We start from the raw sequence: 20605 nt of genomic DNA, 5'->3' as shown, positions 1-20605 counted from the left end.
CTGAATGTGTGCACCTAGCCTTAAATTTGCGGAATCGCGGGGATTCCGCACACCTAGGAATGCATTGATCTGCTTACTTCCCGCATGGGGCTATGCCCACCATGCGGGAAGTAAGCAGATCATGTGCGGTTGGTACCCAGGGTGTAGGAGAGGAGACTCTCCTCCATGGACTGGGCACCATATAATTGTTAAAAAAAAAGAATTAAAATAAAAAAATATTATTATATACTCACCTTCGATGGCCCCGGAGTCTTCCTGCCCCTCAGCGGTGCACGCGGCCGCTTCCGTTCCTGTAGATGGTGTGTGAAGGACCTGCAATGACGTCGCGGTCACATGACCGTGATGACGTTGCGGTCACGTGACCGCGACATCATCGAAGGTCCTGCACACACACCATCTATAGGAACGGAAGCCGCTGAGGAGATCGGCTGTTTGCGGTAGGTAAGTATAACCATTTTTTTAAATTATTTTTAACATTCTATCTTTTACTATTGATGCTTCATAGGCTGCATCAATAGTAAAAAGTTGGTCACACTTGTCAAACACTGTTTGACAAGTGTGACCAACCTGTCAATCAGTTTTCCAAGCGACGCTACAGATCGCTTGGAAAACACTAGCATTCTGCAAGCTAATTATGCTTGCAAAACGCTAGTTTTCTGCGGGAATATGCATGCCAATTCCACATGCAATATACCCACGGCAGGAGGTGCAGAATTGCCGCGGAAATTTCCACGGCAATTCTGCAACGTGTGCACTTAGCCTAAAGGTCATGTTTATTCGTATTGAATACGACTTTTGAGGCTATTGATAATTGCTAATTTTTCTCACAATTAAGAGAGCTGTCTGGCACAACTTTATTACACTGGGGCTTCGGAAATTACATGCTTATTCTGCAGGGCTGTACGAAGGAAGTCAGGTGTGCACCTTTTCTACGTGCCAGTGAACACTTGGACCAGAAGTTACAGGGACTGTCCGGGTGCCTGCGCATAGCAAAGTCAAAGTCAGTGCCCAGAGAAGGGTGGAGCAGTGCAGAGGAGTGACAGCAGGCAAAATCCATAGGCACAGGATTTCCGGCCACTCACCGGGTCAGAGACACACTGTGAAGAGTGCAGAGGAGATATAATGTAATAAAGAGAGCAGGCAGTCTTCTCTTCTAGACAGTGTACGCCCCATAGCCTGGAAGATCTAATTAACATAAAGCGATAAAAGATGACTAGTTGCAGCTGTATACAACCTGTATGCCATATTAAATGATCAAAATGCTCAAATGGATTGAGAGATTCCCTTTAAGGGAGCAGTCAGGCTGCTGTATTACTTGTGTAATGATCGCATCGCAATCTGCGGACTGGCTGACAGCTATTCTGACTTGAGCATGACAGCATGTATTTTTATATAACTTTTAGGCTCAGGTTATGAAAGCCAACGGCCAGTCCAAGGATTGCGATGCAATCCTCGCATGAGTAATATGTCTATCTGTCTACACTCTTAAAGTGAGTCTCCATCTATTATCTTTATAGGGGTTGTCCATATCAGGAGGTAAGCAGTGCTGATGACGTCTACGAAGGAAAACAAACTGAAAACTTCTGTTCCTGTTGAAGCACTCAGACAACTTTATCTTAAGTTGCTCTGTTTGTCCAAGTCATTTTGAACAGTTGAACATGCAAGCTGTTGATGCTTGATAGCCGCAGCCTCCAAGCATAAAGTTTATTATTGTCCAGCCAAGATGTTCACTGGATCATGCTGACACCCCACAACACACTACTAGCTGGCTATAATGTAGCACACACTCACTGACAAGTAACAGAAAAAAAGGGTAGACCTGCTACAGGAAGATGCCACACCCACATCCAAATGGTTTCTCTATAGACTAGAAAGATCCTAGCTGCACAACTCAAAAACACCACCTCAGACCGGTCCCCATAAAAAGTCATCAAAGGGTTATTCGTACCTCCCAAGGAAACAGAGGGGAGACCGCAACACACTGCCAACAGGTTGAGAGGAAAGTATGTAGGAAGATATGAAAACCCAGGGTGAGAAAATTCATTCATATAGGTTAGAGAAGGAAAGCTAAGGAGAGCCAAAAGTAAACGGAACAAGTATAACTTTCCAGAAACCTAAAGAGGTGAAAGGAAGAGGAACTGGGAAGGAGAACAAACAGACTCACTGAAGGAATTCAACTGTTGTTTACCATGCAAGGTAGAACCTTTAGGTGAAGTACACCTAGATGTATAGCCTGCAAGGAAGTGCAGTGAAGGGTAAACATATAAAATCCTACCCATAGTGTGATGGGGCAGACCAAAACAAGAAATGGAAAACACCTGGAGAGGACCAAACTAAGAAGAGGGAAAAAAGACAATTGGAACTATCAGCATTTTGACAGGGAAGAAAAGGCAGTAGCTCAGCGGACTGGGAAACCGATCATGTAGCAACATGTCAGCCGATTGAATCTTCAAACCGAGCCATGACAACAATCATCAAGTATTATGCACATGTCCTATTCAAGTGAGCACCGCTGGCAACAACTTTAAATGGGTTCTCCAAGAATGAGATAAAATGAAGTTCCTAATATAATTGAAATTGCAGCTCGTCATAGTCACGTTAGTATAGGCTGCAAACCAAAGACATATAGCTCCCGAGATCAATTAACACAGAATTACTGTACAAAAATAACTTGAAGAGGTTCTCAGAGAATGAGCTATAATGGATTCCTTAATATAATTCAAACTGCAGACTTTACTAGTCACTGTCATGTTAGTACCGCCTGCGGACAGAAAACATACAGCTACCTATGACTTAACTGACAAGAGCTGTATCACACATACCTCGTCATCGGCCTGGAGTACTGCTGCATTATGTGACGAAATATGTTTTAACCCATGTTGTGATTGACAAGAAGATTTCCATCTTCATCCTCCACCTCCATCAGTCTGACAGCTTTATAGTAGTGTACAGAGTAAAACAAACATTAAAGCTGGCGATAACCCCCTTTGTACTCAGTAATGAAGAGAGATATTTCTTCTCATGTGACAGCCGTGCTCTCGGCCACCGAATGAGGTGTGTGTATAATACAGCTTATGTCAGTTGAGACACAGGTATCAGAAGCTGTATGTCTTCAGTCTGCAGCCCATACTAACAGTACAGTGAATAGAATGACCTGTAGTTTAACCCCTTAATGACCGCCGATACGCCTTTTAACGGCGGCAGTTAAGGGTACTTAAACCACAGCGCTGTTAATTAATGGCACTGTGGAAAAAGTGTATAGCGCCCCCCAGGGTCGGATTTTCTCTGGGGTCTTGGTTGCCGGGGGTAGCCGAGACCCCAGAGAACATGATTCGGGTCGGTTTTTACCGACCCCCGGGTTGCAATCGCCAGTAATTAACCGTTTACCTGCGGCCGGAAACCCCCCCCGCGATTTCCCATTTAATTTCTCTGTCCTCCGATGTGATTGCACATCAGAGGACAGAGAAATGGGGTCCCCGATTGCCCCCGATACTCACCCGTCTCCCCCAATACTCCTTGTGGCACCCGATGGGCGCCGCCATCTTTTTCTGGGAAAAAATGGTGGCCGGCCGGCACCCGGCAGATCTTTGGGGTCTCGGCTGCCGGGGGTAGCCGAGACTCCAAAGAACATGATCGGGATTGGTTTTTACCGACCCCTGTTTTGCGATCGCCGGTAATTAATCGTTTACCGGCGACCGCAAAAAAAACCAAAAAAACAAGCGGTGTGATCGCACATCAGAGGACAGAGAAATAGGGGGATTGGGGACCCTGTCATACTTACTGGTGTCCCTGGGTCCTCCTGCATCCCCTCCTGGCCGCCGGCTTCTTCCTCTGGGAAGAAAATGGCGGGCGCATGGGCAATGGCCCGCCGTGATCTGCCGGCTGGCAGAGGAAGATTCTTCCTCTTGTTTTATTTTGGTCACTGTGAGATCCTGTCACAGTGATCAAAATGAAAAAAAATATAGTAAATAAGCCCCCTTTATCACCCCCTTAGTTAGGAAAAAACAATAAAATAAAAAATTATGTATTTCCATTTTCCGGTTAGGGTTAGGGCTAGAGTTAGGGTTGGTGCTAAAGTTAGTGTTAGGTTTGGGGCTAAAGTTAGGATTAGGGTTGGGGCTAAAGTTAGGATTAGGGTTGGGGCTAAAGTTAGGGTTAGGGCTAGGGTTGGGGCTAAAGTTAGGGTTAGGGCTAGGGTTAGGGTTGGGGCTAAAGTTAGGGTTAGGGTTGGGGCTAAAGTTAATGTTAGAGTTGGGATTAGGGTTGGGATTAGGGTTTGGATTAGGGTTAGGGTTGGTGTTAGGGTTGGCATTAGGGTTACGTTTGGGATTAGGGTTAAGGTTAGGGTTGGGATTAGGGTTAGGGTTAGGGCTAGAGTTAGGGTTGGTGCTAAAGTTAGGATTAGGGTTGGGGCTAAAGTTAGGGCTAGGGTTAGGGTTGGGGATAAAGTTAGGGTTAGGGTTGGGGCTAAAGTTAGGGTTAGGGCTAGGGTTAGGGTTGGGGCTAAAGTTAGGGTTGGGGCTAAAGTTAATGTTAGAGTAGGGATTAGGGTTGGGGTTGGGATTAGGGTTTGGATTAGGGTTAGGGTTGGTGTTAGGGTTGGCATTAGGGTTACGTTTGGGATTAGGGTTAAGGTTAGGGTTGGGATTAGGGTTAGGGGTGTATTGGGATTAGGGTTAGGTTTGAGCTTAGGGTTGAGATTATGATTAGGGGTGTGTTGGGCTTAGGGATTTGATTAGGGTTGGGATTAGGGTTAGGGGTGTTTTGGCGTTAGGGTTGGGATTAGGGTTATGGTTAGGGTTGGGATTAGGGTTAGGGGTGTTTTGGGGTTAGGGTTTTGATTAGGGTTATAGATTGGGTTGGGATTAGGGTTAGGGTTAGGGCTAGAGTTAGGGTTGGTGCTAAAGTTAGGATTAGGGTTGGGGCTAAAGTTAGGGCTAGGGTTAGGGTTGGGGATAAAGTTAGGGTTAGGGTTGGGGCTAAAGTTAGGGTTAGGGCTAGGGTTAGGGTTGGGGCTAAAGTTAGGGTTGGGGCTAAAGTTAATGTTAGAGTAGGGATTAGGGTTGGGGTTGGGATTAGGGTTTGGATTAGGGTTAGGGTTGGTGTTAGGGTTGGCATTAGGGTTACGTTTGGGATTAGGGTTAAGGTTAGGGTTGGGATTAGGGTTAGGGGTGTATTGGGATTAGGGTTAGGTTTGAGCTTAGGGTTGAGATTATGATTAGGGGTGTGTTGGGCTTAGGGATTTGATTAGGGTTGGGATTAGGGTTAGGGGTGTTTTGGCGTTAGGGTTGGGATTAGGGTTATGGTTAGGGTTGGGATTAGGGTTAGGGGTGTTTTGGGGTTAGGGTTTTGATTAGGGTTATAGATTGGGTTGGGATTAGGGTTAGGGGTGTGTTGGGGTTAGGGTTTTGATTAGTGTTATGGATTGGGTTGGGATTAGGGTTAGAGGTGTGTTGGGGTTAGGGTTGGAGTTAAGGTACCCTCACACTCAGCGACGCTGCAGTGATATAGACAATGAGCCGATCGCTGCAGCGTCGCTGTTTAGGTCGCTGTAGAGATGTCAAACACAGCAGCTCCAGAATGATGCAGGAGCGATCCTGTGACGTAACGGCGACTCACTTACCGTTGTAGCTGGTTGTTAGCTCCCTGTAAAACATTGCTGGCATCATTGCTTTTGCTGTCAAATATGACGATACACGCCGACCTGATGACCAAATAAAGTTCTGGACTTCTAGCTCCGACCAGCGATATCACAGCGGGATCCAGATCGCTGCTGCGTGTCAAACACAACGAGATCGCTATGCAGGATGCTGCAACGTCACAGATCATTGTCGTTCTCGTTGTAAAGTTGCTGAGTGTGAAGGTGTCGGGGTCGTCACGACAATACCCTTCATCCACCAGTCATTCCAAATCAGATTAAAAGCAGTGGTACCGGAGTGAAGAATGAGTCAGACACAATGCTGGTTCAAACTCAGAGTCTGCTTATGCTTCCACACGTAGTGGTAACCTCACAGCAACTGAACTGTTTATTTCATATACACAACATTATATGGTCCATTGGGGGAAGGTGTGCAGAGGGCGGGGTTAGGCGGGGTTTAAGCAATGTATCTAGTATTCAGTCCCTCTGGTTGGCCTGACATCATCTGATGAATCTTCCTTTGTCCACATCTTGTTAAGTTTCGATTTCCAGAGAAATGACACTTTAGCTTCAGAAACGAAAGTAGATTCTTGGCAAGAACAAAAAGTAGGGCAAAGGTGAATACTGGCAGCCATCTTAAATACAGTTAAATTTGCATTTGGCAAGCAAAGGGAAAAACTTATTGTTTCACAGCATAAGAATATATAAAAGTACAAAAGTGTATAAAGACATATATTTTCACCTTGACAAAGGTATCTTTAGAATTGGGGGTTTCCACTGTTTAGGTACATCAGGAGGTCTCCACACGCGACAGCCAATTTTGCACTCAAAAAGTCAAATGGTGCTCCCTCACTTCTCAGCTCTGCCGTGCGCCCAAACATTGGTTTAGGCTAGGGTCACATTGCGTTATGTGACCACATTTAACGGACTACGTTACACCGCGGCATAACGCGGTGTAACGTAGTCCGTTAATGCCGCCATTGCCTGTAATGGCGAACGCATCGCTAGCGCACGCCCATATTGGGCGTGCGCTAGCGATGTGCCATCATTTGAGTGACGGACCACGAACGCTGCTTGCAGCATTCTCGGTCCGTTCCTCGCTAGCGCAGATCGGGGATCTGCGCTAGTGGGATCGGCTAACGCGATCCCTTTTGGGACATTGCGTTAGCGCAATCCGTAGCGCTATGCGCTAAATGGACTGCTCTAACGCAATGTGACTCTAGCGTTACCCCCACATATGGGGTATCAGCGTACTCAGGAATAATTGGACAACAACTTTTGGTGTCCAGTTTCTCCTGTTACCCTTGCAAAAATAAAAAAAAAAATTGGGAGCTAAAGAAATCATTTTTGTAGGAAATAAAAATTATTTTTTATTTTCACGGCTCTGCGTCAAACTTCTGTGAAGCACTTGGGCGTTCAAAATGCTAATCACATGTCTAGATAAGTTCCTTGAGGGGTCTAGTTTCCAAAATGGGGTCACTTGTGGGGGGTTTCTACTGTTTAGTTACATCAGGGGCTCTGAAAATGCAACATAACACCTGCAGATCATACCATCAAAGTCTGCATTTTAAAACGTCACTACTTCCCTTCCGAGCCCTGATGTGTGCCCAAACAGTGGTCCCCCCCACATATGGGGTATCAGCGTACTCAGGACAAATTGCACAACAACTTTTGGGGTCCAACTTCTCCTGTTACCCTTGGGAAAATAAAAAATTGGGGGCTAAAAAAAATCATTTTTGTGGAAAAAAAATTTATTTTCACGACTCTGCATTATAAACTTCAGTGAAGCACTTGGGCATTCAAAGTGCTCACCACATATCTAGATAAGTTCCTTGGGGGGTCTAGTTTCCAAAATTGGGTCACTTGTGTGGGTTTCTATTCTACTGTTTAGGTACATCAGGGGCTCTGCAAACGCAACATAATGCCCGCAGACCATTCTATCAAAGTCTGCATTCCAAAATGGTGCTCCTTCCCTTCCAAGCTCTGCCATGCGCCCAAACAGTGGTCCCCCCCACATATGGGGTATCAGCATAAATTGCACAATAAATTTTGGGGTCCAATTTCTCCTGTTACCCTTGTGAAAGTAGAAATTTGGGGGTGAAAAGATCATTTTTGTGGAAAAAATATGATTTTTTATTTTCATGGCTCTACATTATAAACTTCTGTGAAGCAGTTGGGGGTTCATAGTGCTCACCACACATCTAGATAGGCTCTTTTGGGGGTCTAGTTTCCAAAATGGGGTCAGTTGTTGGGGATTTCTACTGTTTAGGTACATCAGGAGCTCTGCAAATCCAACATGATGCCAGCACACGCAAGACAAAGAGTAAAGCATGCCCATATAATTAGGGAACACCCGGGCACATTAGATACTCAATTTATTTTAAAAAATCAGACAATCATTACACTTAGGACACAGTGACAATTAAAACCATTTAAAAACAATTATGAAACATCCAATGGTCATGTCCAATAATATGGCCTATGAATCCCCCCGCACAACAACTCAAACCAACTCAATACTGTTACATGAGCTAAAAAAAAGGGTATGAAGATAACATACTCTCCTAATCATAAGTACATACATATATATATAAGTGAGCTAACCCTTCTATTCACAGTACCATATAGAATGTATGGTGGAAAAAAGATGTTTTTTTGTATATAGATATATGTGTGTATATATAAAACAGGCCTGGGGATAGGAACAGCTATATATTCGTGGACAATGATAAATAAATAAACAGGGGTCCTCAAATACAATCACCTAATAGACCCTACTAGATAAACCTATACCATATCAAGGTCATACAGTAGGTATCTATGCTGAGCCCACTATAGTCAGAAACCCATAAATATACAGAACCTGTTGTCCACCAAAAAGTAAGGAAAAGGAAGGCCAGAACTCAAACCCCACAATTGGGGTATACAGATGTCCAATAGAGAGCCATGAGAGCCAGGAGTAGTGGCGGGCTGACATCCCATGCGTATCGCCACCAAAGTTGTGGCTTCTTCAGGGGAAAAAAGTCATATGCACTGTGTCCGACAAGTGTGGAATATTAGTCCCATCGTTAATTAATGATGTGAAACATTTGCGAACATACTGACCGGAGACATACAGGTCCTTCTCAAAAAATTAGCATATAGTGTTAAATTTCATTATTTACCATAATGTAATGATTACAATTAAACTTTCATATATTATAGATTCATTATCCACCAAATGAAATTTGTCAGGTCTTTTATTGTTTTAATACTGATGATTTTGGCATACAACTCCTGATAACCCAAAAAACCTGTCTCAATAAATTAGCATATTTTACCCATCCAATCAAATAAAAGTGTTTTTTAATAACAAACAAACAAAACATCAAATAATAATGTTCAGTTATGCACTCAATACTTTGTCGGGAATCCTTTGGCAGAAATGACTGCTTCAATGCGGCGTGGCATGGAGGCAATCAGCCTGTGACACTGCTGAGATGTTATGGAGGCCCAGGATGCTTCAATAGCGGCCTTAAGCTCATCCAGAGTGTTGGGTCTTGCGTCTCTCAACTTTCTCTTCACAATATCCCACAGATTCTCTATGGGGTTCAGGTCAGGAGAGTTGGCAGGCCAATTGAGCACAGTAATACCATGGTCAGTAAACCATTTACCAGTGGTTTTGGCACTGTGAGCAGGTGCCAGGTCGTGCTGAAAAATGAAATCTTCATCTCCATAAAGCATTTCAGCCGATGGAAGCATGAAGTGCTCCAAAATCTCCTGATAGCTAGCTGCATTGACCCTGCCCTTGATGAAACACAGTGGACCAACACCAGCAGCTGACATGGCACCCCACACCATCACTGACTGTGGGTACTTGACACTGGACTTCAGGCATTTTGGCATTTCCTTCTCCCCAGTCTTCCTCCAGACTCTGGCACCTTGATTTCCGAATGACATGCAAAATTTGCTTTCATCAGAAAAAAGTACATGGGACCACTTAGCAACAGTCCAGTGCTGCTTCTCTGTAGCCCAGGTCAGGCGCCTCTGCCGCTGTTTATGGTTCAAAAGTGGCTTTACCTGGGGAATGCGGCACCTGTAGCCCATTTCCTGCACACACCTGTGCACGGTGGCTCTGGATGTTTCCACTTCTCCACAATCTTCCTCAGGGTCCGGTCTCCTCTTCTCGTTGTACAGCGTTTTCTGCCACATTGTTTCCTTCCAACAGACTTACCATTGAGGTGCCTTGATACAGCACTCTGGGAACAGCCTATTTGTTGAGAAATTTCTTTCTGGGTCTTACCCTCTTGCTTGAGGGTGTCAATGATGGCCTTCTTGACATCTGTCAGGTCGCTAGTAGGGTTGAGCGAAACGGGTCGTTCATTTTCAAAAGTCGCCGACTTTTGGCAAAGTCGGGTTTCATGAAACCCGATCCGACCCCTGTGCGGGGTCGGCCATGCGGTACGCGACTTTCGCGCCAAAGTCGCGTTTCAATGACGCGAAAAGCGCCATTTCTCAGCCAATGAAGGTAAACGCAGAGTGTGGGCAGCGTGATGACATAGGTCCTGGTCCCCACCATCTTAGAGAAGGGCATTGCAGTGATTGGCTTGCTGTCTGCGGCGTCACAGGGGCTATAAAGGGGAGTTCCCGCCGACTGCCATGTTACTGCTGCTGATCTGAGCTTAGGGAGAGGTTGCTGCCGCTTTGTCAGAAGCAGGGATAGCGTTAGGCAGGGTCCATTAACCACCAAACCGCTTGTGCTGTAGCGATTTCCACTGCCCAACACCACCTTTGGTGTGCAGGGACAGTGGAAGCTACATTTTTTTTTTTTTCCCCCTCAGCGCTGTAGCTCATTGGGCTGCCCTAGAAGGCTCCCTGATAGCTGCATTGCTGTGTGTACGCCGCTGTGCAAACCAACTGCTTTTTTCAAAGCACAAATCCTCTTGTTCCTTCCTTTCTGCACAGCTATCTTTTTGGTTTGTACACACTTTTTATTTAATTTGTGCATCAGTCCACTCCTTATTGCTGCCTGCCATACCTGGCTGAGATTACTGCAGGGAGATAGTAATTGAAGGACACTCCCTGTTTTTTTTTTTTTTTGTGGGAGATTAAGATTGACATTTCTGCTAGAGTGCCATCCCTGTCTGTGTCATCTCTCACTCAGTGGGCCATAGAAAGCCTATTTATTTTTTTGCTTGATTTGGGTTATAAAATCTACCTGAAAAAATCACTACATCAATCAGTGGGAGAAAAATATTGGCCTCAGGGCTTGTGTGCCACTCTTGACTCCTGTGTGCATCATCACTCACTCAGTGGGCCATAGAAAGCCTATTTATTTTTTTGCTTGATTTTGGTTCTAAAATCTACCTGAAAAAATCACTACATCAATCAGTGGGAGAAAAATATTGGCCTCAGGGCTTGTGTGCCACACCTGACTCCTGTGTGCATCATCACTCACTCAGTGGGCCATAGAAAGCCCATTTTTTTTTTTTTTTGCTTTATTTGGGTTCTAAATTCTACCTGAAAAAATCAATAAATCAATCAGTGGGAGATTAATATTGGCCTTTGGGCTTGTGTGCCAGTCCTAAGCGTGCCATCTCTCTCTCTCAGATAGTGGGCCATAGAAAGCCTATTTATTTTTTTATTTTTTTATTGGGTTTATAAATTTTCCCTGGAAAAAAAAAAAAAAGTGGGAGATTAATATTGGCCTCTGGGCTTGTGTGCCAGTCCTGAGCGTGCCATCTCTCTCACAAATAGTGGGCCATAGAAAGCCTATTTATTTTTTTTTTTTTTGGTTTTATAAATTCTCCCTTACAAAAAAAAAGGGAGATTAATATTGGCCTTTGGGCTTGTGTGCCAGTCCTAAGCGTGCCATCTCTCTCTGTCTCTCAGATAGTGGGCCATAGAAAGCCTATTTATTATTTTTTTTATTGGGTTTATAAATTTTCCCTGGAACAAAAAAAAAAAGTGGGAGATAAATATTGGCCTCTGGGCTTGTGTGCCACTCCTGACTCCTGTGTGCGTCATCTCTCACTCAGTGGGCCATAGAAAGCCTTTTTTTGTTTTATTTGTTTTCTAAATTCTCCCTGAACAAATCATTTTATTTTATTTGGTTTCTAAATTCTTCCTGAAAAAATCATTTTATTCTATTTTTTTTTCCTAAAGTCTCCCTGAAAAAAAAACAAAAAAAAACAAATCAGTAGGAGATTAATATTGCCCTTTCTGCTTGTGTGCCAGTCTTGACTCCTGGGTGTGCCATCTCTCTCTCTCCAATTGTGGGCCATAGAAAGCCTATTATTTTTTTAGCTTGATTTGGGTTCCAAAATCTACCTGAAAAAATCACTACATCAATCAGTGGGAGATAAATATTGGCCTCTGGGCTTGTGTGCCACTCCTGACTCCTGTGTGCGTCATCTCTCACCCAGTGGGCCATAGAAAGCCTTTTTTTGTTTTATTTGTTTTCTAAATTCTCCCTGAAAAAATCATTTTATTTTATTTGGTTTCTAAATTCTTCCTGAAAAAATCATTTTATTCTATTTTTTTTTCCTAAAGTCTCCCTGAAAAAAAAACAAAAAAAAACAAATCAGTGGGAGATTAATATTGCCCTTTCTGCTTGTGTGCCAGTCTTGACTCCTGGGTGTGCCATCTCTCTCTCTCTCTCTCCAATTGTGGGCCATAGAAAGCCTATTATTTTTTTAGCTTGATTTGGGTTCCAAAATCTACCTGAAAAAATCACTACATCAATCAGTGGGAGATAAATATTGGCCTCTGGGCTTGTGTGCCACTCCTGACTCCTGTGTGCGTCATCTCTCACTCAGTGGGCCATAGAAAGCCTTTTTTTGTTTTATTTGTTTTCTAAATTCTCCCTGAAAAAATCATTTTATTTTATTTGGTTTCTAAATTCTTCCTGAAAAAATCATTTTATTCTATTTTTTTTTTCCTAAAGTCTCCCTGAAAAAACAAAAACAAAAAACAAATCAGTGGGAGATTAATATTGCCCTTTCTGCTTGTGTGCCAGTCTTGACTCCTGGGTGTGCCATCTCTCTCTCTCTCTCCAATTGTGGGCCATAGAAAGCCTATTATTTTTTTAGCTTGATTTGGGTTCCAAAATCTACCTGAAAAAATCACTACATCAATCAGTGGGAGATAAATATTGGCCTCTGGGCTTGTGTGCCACTCCTGACTCCTGTGTGCGTCATCTCTCACTCAGTGGGCCATAGAAAGCCTTTTTTTGTTTTATTTGTTTTCTAAATTCTCCCTGAACAAATCATTTTATTTTATTTGGTTTCTAAATTCTTCCTGAAAAAATCATTTTATTCTATTTTTTTTTTTCCTAAAGTCTCCCTGAAAAAAAAAAAAAAATCAAATCAGTGGGAGATTAATATTTACATTTGTGCTTCAGTGACAGTCCTGCGTGTGTGGCATCTCTCTCATTTGTTGCCACCAACAACAGAGTGTGTAACATTGTGCCTGATTTTCGTTGTGGTCTCACTCACCTGTAAAGGGGTAGCTAAATCATACTGAAGTTATAGCTCACCGTGTAATTTGTGTGACCGCAACAAATACCGTTAGTTTGTTTACATTTTCAAAAAAAAATGAGGAAGTATGGTGGAAGAGGTCGTGGCCGGGGGCGTTCATTGTCAGCTGGTAATGAGGGTAGTGGTAGTGGTGGAGCATCAGCTGGTCGTGGGAAAAAAAATATTGCACCTAAGTCTGGAGCTGTGGAGCCAGGTTCGTCGTCTGGCTACACAAGGCCTCGAACGCTCCCTTTTCTGGGAGTAGGAAAACCGCTTTTAAAGCCGGAGCAGCAAGAGCAAGTTTTGGCTTATCTTGCAGACTCAGCCTCTAGCTCTTTTGCCTCCTCTCGTGAAACTGGTAAATGTCAAAGCAGCGCGTCGTTAGTGGATGTTCACGGTCAGGGACAAGTCGCTTCCTTGTCCTCTTCAGCAAAAACAACAACAGAGAAGAATGCAGCAGGCGACACAACGGGTTACTCCATGGAGCTCTTTACACATACCGTCCCTGGCTTAGAAAGTGAAGCAGTTAACAGTCCATGCCCATTACAAGTTGAATCTGACATGGAGTGCACTGATGCACAGCCACAGCCAGACTACTATGCTGGTCCTTTGACTCAGACCACAACATTGCCCTCGCAGGGTAATGATCAAGAATCAGACCCTGATGAGACTATGTTGCCCCATCACGAACGCTATACCACCGACCGACACGGTGACACAGACGAAGTTGCACACGAGCTACAAGAAGAGGTAATAGATGACCCAGTTCTTGACCCCGATTGGCAGCCATTGGGGGAACAGGGTGCAGGCGGCAGCAGTTCTGAAGCGGAGGAGGAGGGGCCGCAGCAGGCATCAACATCGCAACAGGTTCCATCTGCCGGGCCCGTATCTTGCCCAAAACGCGTGGCAAAGCTAAAACCTGTTGGAGGACAGCGTGGCCATCCGGTTAAAGCTCAGTCTGCAATGCCTGAAAAGGTATCCGATGCTAGAAAGAGTGCAGTCTGGCATTTTTTTAAACAACATCCAATTGATCAGCGCAAAGTCATCTGTCAAAAATGTTCAACTACCTTAAGCAGAGGACAGAATCTGAAAAGTCTCAATACAAGTTGCATGCATAGACATTTAACCACCATGCATTTGCAAGCCTGGACTAACTACCAAACGTCCCTTAAGGTTGTAGCACCCTCGGCCAATGAAGCTAGTCAGCAACGCAACATCCCTTCCGGCAGTGTAGGGCCACCATTTTCCGCACCACCTGCAGTATCTGTGCAGGTTTCTTTGCCAGGCCAAAGCCGTCAGGGTCAGGGAATCACCAGTTTCGTAGTAGGAAACACTGCATCTAGGGCACCGGTGGCAACAATACCATCTCCCACCGTCTCTCAGTCTGCCATGTCCACCGGCACCCCCGCTAGTTCCACGATCTCCAGCTCTCCAGTCCAGCTCACCCTACATGAGACTATGGTTAGAAAAAGGAAGTACTTAGCCTCGCATCCGTGTACACAGGGTTTGAACGCACACATAGCTAGACTAATCTCGTTAGAGATGATGCCCTACCAGTTAGTTGAAAGCAAAGCTTTCAAAGCCCTGATGGACTACGCTGTACCACGCTACGAGCTACCCAGTCGACACTTTTTTTCCAGAAAAGCCATCCCAGCCCTCCACCAGCATGTTAAAGAGCGCATCGTCCATGCACTCAGGCAATCTGTGAGCACAAAGGTGCACCTGACAACAGATGCATGGACCAGTAGGCATGGCCAGGGACGTTACGTGTCCATCACGGCACACTGGGTAAATGTGGTGGATGCAGGGTCCACAGGGGACAGCAAGTTTGGGACAGTTCTGCCTAGCCCACGGTCTAGGAAACAATTGGCTGTAGCCGTTCGCACCCCCTCCTCCTCCTCTTCGTCCTCCTGCAGAAGCGAGAGCTCGTCCACAGACCGCAGTCGCACAACCACTCCATCCGCAGCTGCCACTGTTGCACACCAGGTCTCCCATTATGGGGCAGCTACTGGCAAACGTCAGCAGGCTGTATTGGCTATGAAGTGTTTGGGCGACAACAGACACACCGCGGAAGTTCTGTCCGAGTTCTTGCAGAAAGAAACGCAGTCGTGGCTGGGCACTGTAGATCTTGAGGCAGGCAAGGTAGTGAGTGATAACGGAAGGAATTTCATGGCTGCCATCTCCCTTTCCCAACTGAAACACATTCCTTGCCTGGCTCACACCTTAAACCTGGTGGTGCAGTGCTTCCTGAAAAGTTATCCGGGGTTATCCGACCTGCTCCTCAAAGTGCGTGGACTTTGCTCACATATCCGCCGTTCGCCCGTACACTCCAGCCGTATGCAGACCTATCAGCGTTCTTTGAACCTTCCCCAGCATCGCCTAATTATAGACGTTGCAACAAGGTGGAACTCAACACTGCACATGCTTCAGAGACTGTGTGAACAGAGGCGGGCTGTTATGTTTTTGTGGGAGGATACACATACACGGGCAGGCAGTAGGATGGCAGACATGGAGTTGTCAGGTGTGCAGTGGTCGAAGATTCAAGACATGTGTCAAGTCCTTCAGTGTTTTGAGGAATGCACACGGCTGGTTAGTGCAGACAACGCCATAATAAGCATGAGCATCCCCCTAATGCGTCTGCTGATGCAAAGTTTGACGCACATAAAGGATCAGGCGTCTGCAGCTGAGGAAGAGGAAAGCCTTGATTGACAGTCAGCCATTGTCTGGCCAGGGCAGTGTACAGGATGAGGTAGCGGGCGAAGAGGAGGAGGAGGACGAGGAGGATGATGGGGATGATTATATTTTTAATGAGGAAGCTTTTCCGGGGCCACTGGAAATTGGTGGCGCGGCAAGGCCGGGTTCTGGTTTTTTGAGGGACACAAGTGACGTTGATTTGCCTGAAACTGCCCCTCAACCAAGCACAACCGCAGATTTGAGAACTGGAACTTTGGCCCACATGGCGGATTATGCCTTACGTATCCTCAAAAGGGACACACGCATAACTAAAATGATGAATGATGACGATTACTGGTTGGCCTGCCTCCTTGATCCTCGCTATAAAGGCAAATTGCAAAATATAATGCCACATGAGAACTTGGAACTAATATTAGCAACCAAACAATCAACTCTTGTTGACCGTTTGCTTCTGGCATTCCCTGCACACAGCGCCCGTGATCGTTCTCACATGAGCTGCAGGGGCCAGCAGACCAGAGGAGTTAGAGGGGCAGAAATCAGAAGTGGCGTTGGCCAGAGGGGTTTTCTGACCAGGTGGTGGAGTGATTTTGCTATGACCGCAGACAGGACAGGTACTGCAGCATCAATTCAAAGTGACAGGAGACAACATTTGTCCAGTATGGTTACAAACTATTTTTCATCCCTTATCGATGTTCTCCCTCAACCGTCATTCCCATTTGATTACTGGGCATCACAATTAGACACCTGGCCAGAATTGGCAGAATATGCATTGCAGGAGCTTGCTTGCCCGGCAGCTAGTGTCCTATCAGAAAGAGTATTCAGTGCTGCAGGTTCAATACTAACAGAAAAAAGGACTCGTCTGGCTACCCAAAATGTAGATGATCTAACCTTCATTAAAATGAACCACAACTGGATTTCGAAATCTTTTGCCCCACCTTGCCCGGCTGACACCTAGCTTTCCTATGAAAAGGTCTTGCCTGTGGACTATTCTGAATGCCTTTTCCAATCTCGTAATTTTCTGCACCTGATTGTCCAGCATACGACATGTTTACACCTCACTAAATGGCCAAACTCCCCACACGGGGCCATGGTATCGACACTTGGCGACAGCACCCGTGAGAGTGCAGTTTGTCTGAAGAGGTGGGTGAGCCCGCTTTTGGTCGACGGCACTGCCACTGGGTCCCTCCTAGTACAATAAAGTGTCTCTGGCGGTGGTGGTGCGCACCCAACGTCAGACACACCGTTGTAATATGAGGGGCCCTGGGCCTGTACCGCCGGCCACAAGACAGTTTCCCCCCACCCCAGCTCAAACAGTGCTCTACCACTTGCAAAATTATCTCACAGCTCCACCAATGTTTAGTCTATGCGCTGACATCCTTCAATGCCTGCCACTGACAATACCATTGTATTGACATTTTTGTTATGTTAGGCCTTCGATGCCTGTCTGTGGTCACTCCTTCCACTAGGCCTCCACTGACCACACCACTGCTGCCCGTGTACCCCTGGAACCAATTTAAAATTGCCTACAGCCATGTGTTATTATTTTAGACCTTCGATGCCTGTCTGCGGTCACTCCTTCCACTAGGCCTCCACTGACCACACCACTGCTGCCCGTGTACCCCTGGAACCAATTTAAAATTGCCTACAGCCAGCCCAATTTTTTTATTTTAGGCCTTCGATGCCTGTCTGCGGTCCATTCTTTCAACTACTACTACACTGACCACACCACTGCTGCCCGTGTACCCCTGGAACCAATTTAAAATTGCCTACAGCCATGTGTTATTATTTTAGGCCTTCGATGCCTGTCTGCGGTCACTCCTTCCACTAGGCCTCCACTGACCACACCACTGCTGCCCGTGTACCCCTGGAACCAATTTAAAATTGCCTACAGCCATGTGTTATTATTTTAGGCCTTCGATGCCTGTCTGCGGTCACTCCTTCCACTAGGCCTCCACTGAACACACCACTGCTGCCCGTGTACCCCTGGAACCAATTTAAAATTGCCTACAGCCATGTGTTATTATTTTAGGCCTTCGATGCCTGTCTGCGGTCACTCCTTCCACTAGGCCTCCACTGACCACACCACTGCTGCCCGTGTACCCCTGGAACCAATTTAAAATTGCCTACAGCCAGCCCAATTTTTTTATTTTAGGCCTTCGATGCCTGTCTGCGGTCCATTCTTTCAACTACTACTACACTGACCAGGGCACTGCTGCCCGTGTACCCCTGGAACCAATTTAAAATTGCCTAGAGCCATGTGTTATTATTTTAGGCCTTCGATGCCTGTCTGCGGTCACTCCTTCCACTAGGCCTCCACTGACCACACCACTGCTGCCCGTGTACCCCTGGAACCAATTTAAAATTGCCTACAGCCATGTGTTATTATTTTAGGCCTTCGATGCCTGTCTGTGGTCACTCCTTCCACTAGGCCTCCACTGACCACACCACTGCTGCCCGTGTACCCCTGGAACCAATTTAAAATTGCCTACAGCCATGTGTTATTATTTTAGGCCTTCGATGCCTGTCTGTGGTCACTCCTTCCACTAGGCCTCCACTGACCACACCACTGCTGCCCGTGTACCTCTGGAACCAATTTAAAATTGCCTACAGCCAGCCCAATTTTTTTATTTTAGGCCTTCGATGCCTGTCTGCGGTCCATTCTTTCAACTACTACTACACTGACCAGGGCACTGCTGCCCGTGTACCCCTGGAACCAATTTAAAATTGCCTACAGCCATGTGTTATTATTTTAGGCCTTCGATGCCTGTCTGCGGTCACTCCTTCCACTAGGCCTCCACTGACCACACCACTGCTGCCCGTGTACCCCTGGAACCAATTTAAAATTGCCTACAGCCATGTGTTATTATTTTAGGCCTTCGATGCCTGTCTGCGGTCACTCCTTCCACTAGGCCTCCACTGACCACACCACTGCTGCCCGTGTACCCCTGGAACCAACATCAGAAAATATAAAAATAAGTATTTTGCTTATAAAAAAGAAAATACTGGAGAGATATCAAATGCAGACATTTTAACATTAAAAACAAACACATACAACAAAAATCTGGTACAGTACTAAAAATGGCCACCAACTACAATAACTTTCTCCTGCAAGTAGTTAACTGAAAGGTTTTTTCAATTTTAAACACAGATATGGCATCCACCGAGTGTTGTCCTGTCGCGTCTTCTTTATACAGGGTGGAGCGCGGTAATTTGCTTTTTTGCACTGCATGCTGTGGCGGCACTGTCGGTCGAAGAGAGGGGAGAGTGGGTGTGGCTTACAGTGGCTGATGGGAGATTTGTATTCCTCTGCCTTTCAGTTGCCATCATGCAGTGGACACGTGAGGAGAGGTCATTTTGTGTTGAAGCGTATTTTTCAAATGCTCACTCGATCATTGCAGTGCAGCGTGCTTTTCGTTTACAATTCGCTGTTCCTCCACGCGGACGTGTTCCTGGACGGCAATCAATTGTAAATTGGGTGAATGCATTCAGAACAGCAGGGAATGTGTCATGTGTACGAAGGGGACCTGAGAGAAGGATTACAACACCACAAAACATCGAGAGAGTTAGAGCAGCAGTACTGCAATCTCCGAAACGCTCTGCTCGGAAGCAATCATTTGCTCTTGGCATTTCAAGACGTTCTCTCCACCGGATTCTTCATGATGAACTGAATTTTCACCCGTATAAAATGTGCGTGGTCCAACATTTGTCAGCATGGGACTATTTGACACGGCGGACCTCTTGTGAAGACATGTTAGCAACGATACCCCGTGACGCAATTGTGTTTTTTTCTGATGAGGCACATTTTCACCTCAGTGGGTGTGTAAACAAACAAAATATGCGTTACTGGAGTGAAACAAACCCCAGAGAAGTTCACGAGAGACCTCTGCATTCGGACCGCGTCACTGTGTGGTGCGCCATATCACGAGTAGGCATCATTGGTCCTTACTTTTTTCAGGATAATGGTCGTGCCATAACTGTGAACTCCGAACGGTACTTGTCTATGATACAGGATTATTTTCAGCCGGCTCTTGAGGCAATGGAACTAGAGGATACATGGTTCCAACAGGATGGTGCCACTGCACACACAGCGAGGGTTACCATGAATTGTTTGAGGCAAATGTTTCCTGGACGGCTTATCTCTTTGAGGGGAGATGTGAACTGGCCAGCACGCTCACCAGATTTAGCCCCATGCGATTTTTTCCTTTGGGGTTACCTGAAGTCTAAGGTGTATATCAACCGTCCCAACACCTTGGAAGACCTAAGGAACAATATTGAAGCTGAAATTGGCAGAATACCAGTGGACATGCTTGTTAGAGTTCATGAAAACTTCAGAAAACGTATGCAGCAGTGTGTGGATAGCGAAGGTCGACATTTGCCAGATACACTATTTAAAACCATGTAATTTAAAAATTCCATTACTGTTCAGTATAATTAAAATATAAAATAAATTTTTCTAATGATCATAATTTTTTTTATTTCATTCCCAAATCAGCAAATTACCGCGCTCCACCCTGTATTATTGCCAAGAAGATGCAAAACAATGAAAATAATAAAATCATTATTTACCAAAAAAATAGAGTAAGTCAAAACCACATTGCAAATAAACATTCATTACAAATAAAGAAGCAGGGCGCGTCCGAGGGTGAGTATATACCTAATAAGAATATAATCACCCTCGGACGCGCCCTGCTTCTTTCCGACAGCCTTCCTTCCTAAGAATCAGCCCTTCCGTGGTGTAGAGAGAGGGTTTGTTACACTCCAAGGTGTTCCCCAGGTT

General features: G+C 45.4%; 1 protein-coding gene across 1 annotated transcript in view; it reads left to right on the top strand.

The window, feature by feature from the left end:
- The window catches only part of LOC138671660 (uncharacterized), a 967572-nt gene that overhangs the window by 387897 nt on the left and 559070 nt on the right, over positions 1 to 20605 (top strand). The window lies entirely within an intron of this gene.

This window comes from Ranitomeya imitator, chromosome 3, assembly GCF_032444005.1.
Source record: "Ranitomeya imitator isolate aRanImi1 chromosome 3, aRanImi1.pri, whole genome shotgun sequence".
Taxonomy (NCBI): Eukaryota; Metazoa; Chordata; class Amphibia; order Anura; family Dendrobatidae; genus Ranitomeya; species Ranitomeya imitator.
The sequence above is the reverse complement of the archived record's forward strand: the minus strand, read 5'-3'. Positions and strand labels throughout refer to the sequence as shown.